Raw genomic sequence first — 4296 nt, forward strand, 5'->3', positions numbered from 1 at the left:
TGTAAATTTTAGCTATTAAATTAAATGGAAAAACAAGGCAAAAGAACACACACACACACACGCACACATGCACACACACACACACACACACACACACACACACACACACACATAAATGATAGTATTGTATTCCCTTTCAATGAAAGCTGTTGTCAAAGGCACTTGAACCAGAGCCACGCCATCTTGAATAAGGGCTAGGTAGCATGAGGCTGAGACCTACTGGGCTGGATTCCCAGGTTAGGCATGATTAATCAACAGGATATGTACAGTGAAGGAAACAAATTAACAATGTTTACCAAACAGACTCAGGACTTAACAGACATGGAAAATAACAGACCTGGGAAATGTCCTGATGTCCCATATCTTAAGAACAAAAGCATTCTTAGTTTAGGTTTCACTTTAAAGATAATATACAGGCCTGGCACAACGGCTCACACATGTCTGTAATCCCAACCCTTTGGGAATCTGAGGCGGGCAGATCACTTGAGCTCAGGAGTTGTAGACCAGCCTGGGTAACATGACAAAACCCTGTCTCTACCAAAAATACAAATATTAGCCCAGCATGGTGATGCATGCCTGTAGTCCCAGCTACTGGTGAGGCTGAGGTGGAAGAATCACTACAGCCCAGGAGGCAGAGACTGCAGTGAGCCGAGATGGCATCACTGCACTCCAGCCTGGGTAACAGAACAAGACTCTGACTCAAAAAAAGAAAAAAAAAAAAGGAAAGATAATATAGATTATCGCAGAAGATCATAGTTACACAAAGATTAACAATCCTTTGTTACAAGCCCTTGTAGGACAGCACATCACCCCCATCATGTGCTCTCCATTTTTTTTTCAGTATATTATATTATGTATAACCAAGCCTTGTACCTAAAGAGGATGTGTTCCTCCTCTTGCTTTGTCTGCTCTTGACTGTCCTGCTCTGTCTATGGAGTTACCATTCTTACTATTTACTTCTTAATAAACTTGCTTTCATTTTATTCTGTGGACTCACCCCGAATTCTCTCTTGTCTGAGATCCCAGAACCCTCTCTTGGGGTCTGGATCGAGACACCTTTTTGGTAACACTATTACTTAACACTGATGAACTTGATTCATTTTTGTCAAGGAGAATATTTTGATGTTCTTGAGAATGACTCAGGAAAACATTACTTGAGGTTATTAAATTCACTTTTGATTTATTAATGTGACAGATTCAAAAACCTATTTCTTCTTAAGCTTTTAACTTATGAATCAAATTATCAATTTATAAATCTGACAAATTTTAAGTTATTTTTATGAGACCTTTGATTTATATTTGGTCTCATTTACAATTTTAGTTAAATTGTCCATTTGACAAAACTTCCCAAGAATGTAATATGAGTTCTAAGTCTAGCAAATTAAATATGTATACATACTTATACATATAAGTATGTATAAAATTGAATCTTAACTTATTTTAAGGGTTAAAATACCATTTATAATATTGCCTTATACCTTTATAACATTGCCTTATACCTTTCAACTTGAAATTGCAAGCCTGAATAAATGAGGCATTTTATACTGGAATCATAAAATTAACCTGTAAGATATTAAATATACCAAACTTCTTAAAACATACAACAGTAAAGTATATCAACAACAAACAACTTATTCTCAAACCTACTGCAAAAATATTATTGATATGATTTTTGTCTGCTTCATTATCTTACTATATATTTCTTAATAGAATTATGCTGTATTTTGTCATGGAAGGACTATAATTTCTGTGTATATTAAAAGGATAGTCTAGTGAATATATTTGTCAGAATTTGGTCTATGTCTTACATTTATTATAAGATACCACTTACAATAAACTGACATCAAGGCTATTGGAAATTGGTGGAGGGAGGTGGACCCCGCCTACCTTTAATTGCTAGAAGCTACCAATATTTACAAAAATATTCTGAAAATTGCTGGTAAAATTCAGTTGTCTTGCAACACTAACATTGTCCCTTAGCTCCTATCATGGTGTCTGGCACATCACAGAGCTTCAATAAATAATTGTTGGATAAATCAGAGCTTAAATTGGTTAATACAGATTACAGCCTTGCTAATTGTTCTGCTACTACATACTCTGGGTTCCCCTTTTCTAGTTTCCAATAATTGCCTCATTGCCTCTGCAGCCTCCTCTAATGTTGTTTTCGGTACTTCTCCAGTCTTTATTAACAGTCTCCTCACTGCTTTTCCAGGCTCCTTCAAAAGTCTCCTTGCATCCTTTCATTTTCTGTCCATCACCTAGTTCAAGAACCATTGCTGTGTATTTTAAAGTTTTTGTTATGACTGAACTCCACACCCAGTACTAATTTCTGTCTGAGTTTTCTGTTGCAGAAGATCAAACTCTCCCCACAACTAAAGATTGTGAGTCACAGAAGATAATCAAATCACATGTTGGCTATTGTTCATCATTCTTTTGAATCCAAATGTATTTCATTTTATGCATTAAATGTTATTCTGGGAGTCCATACACTTAACTAGAGTGCCAACCGAGTCTACAGCACAAACATGGCTGAGAATCCTTGACCTAGGTAATGGTGAAGAGACAGGATGGAAAAAATCACGGCCAATTAATGACCTTGTGGAGCAGAACTAGCCAGCAGATTTGATCCAATAACCTCAGGATTACATATAAGAAAACTAAATAATTACATTTTAAGTCATTGTCTGTTGGCGTATCTTCTATGATAGTTTACCTTAAGAAATACACGGGAAGCCTGGTCAACATAGCAATACTCTGTCTCTACCAAAAATTTGAAAATTAGCTGGGCATGGTAGCATGCACCTGTAGTCCTAGCTAATTGGGAGGCTGAGGCAGGAGGATTGCTTGAGCCCAGAGGTTTGAGGCTTCAATGAAGCTGTGGTCCCACCACTGCACTCTAGCCTGGGTGACAAAGGGAAGTCCTATCTCTAAAAAAAACCTCCTGGGCTCAACAGATTTTCCCATCTGAGCCTCACCAGTAGCTGGGACCACAGGTGCAAACCACCACACCTGGGTCATTTTTATATTTTTCATGGAGGCAGGATTTCACCATGTTGCCCAGGCTGGTCTTGAACTCCTGGTCTCAAGTGATCCACCCACCTCAGCCTCCCAAAGTGCTGGGATTATAGGCATGAACCACTGTACCTGGCCTAAAAAAATTTTATTTTATTAAAAGAAGAAAAGAAAAGAAGTTTGCTCTGAATTCTTAGATCATTTCAGTGTGCTTATTAAAAATCCACAAACCTAAAGATACCTACAATACTGGCAGAAGTTCAGGACCTCTTTATCTGGATGTTCATTTGCATCCTTTAAAACAAAAGAAAAAAGAGAAGAAATTGTATGGTGAGACCTAGTATTTGAAGAGATAATAAATAGGATATTCTAGAATAAAAGAATGTCATGAATCTTGAAAATCATAGTGTACACCAAAGTTTAAAATGAAATAATCTGCACCTAGACCCATCACAGTGAAAGCAAAAATAGATTATCTTAAAAGTAAACAGACCGGGCAAGGTGGTTCATGCCTGTAATCTCAGCACTTTGGGAGGCCGAGGCAGGGAGATCACCTGAGGTCAGGAGTTCGAGACCAGCCTGACCAAAATGGTGAACCCCCCCCACCCAACTCTATTGAAAATACAAAAAATTAGTCGGGCGTGGTGGCAGGCACCTGTAATCCTAGCTACTCTGGAGACTGAGGCAGGAGAATCCCTTGAAACCAGGAGGTGGATGTTGCAGTGAGCCGAGGTCATGCCATTGCACTCCGGCCTGGGCAATAAGAGTGAAACTCTGTCTCAAGAAAAATAAGTAAAAAAGATATTCAATGTAGCTGAAAAAATTCTCTCTAAATATTGATATAGAATAATCTTTTTCTTAAACTTCTACAATTGTTTATTTCTCATGCCATTTAATCACATAGCAATCAAAATTGCAAATGTATCTTTTTTCTCTCTCTCTCTCTCTCTCTCGCTTTTAACTATAGAGATAGGGTCCCCAGGCCAGCCTCAAACCCCTGACCTCAAGCAATTCTCCTGTCTCTGTTGCCCAAAGTGTTAGGACTACAGGTGGGAGCTATGACGCCTGGTCTCATTTTAGGCTTAATAATAAACCTATGTACTGTGTATTTCTTTTTGTGGGGGAAGGAGGCAGGGGTGGAAAGTTTCTGTCACCCAGGCTGGAGTGCAGTGGCATGATCATGGTTCATTGCAGCCTCTTACTTCTGAGCTCATTCCTGCCTCAGCCTCCTAAATAGCTAAGACTACAGGCACACACCACCACACACAGCTAATTTTTAAATTT

Source organism: Cebus imitator, unplaced genomic scaffold (genome assembly GCF_001604975.1).
Source record: "Cebus imitator isolate Cc_AM_T3 unplaced genomic scaffold, Cebus_imitator-1.0 Scaffold25, whole genome shotgun sequence".
Lineage (NCBI taxonomy): Eukaryota > Metazoa > Chordata > Mammalia > Primates > Cebidae > Cebus > Cebus imitator.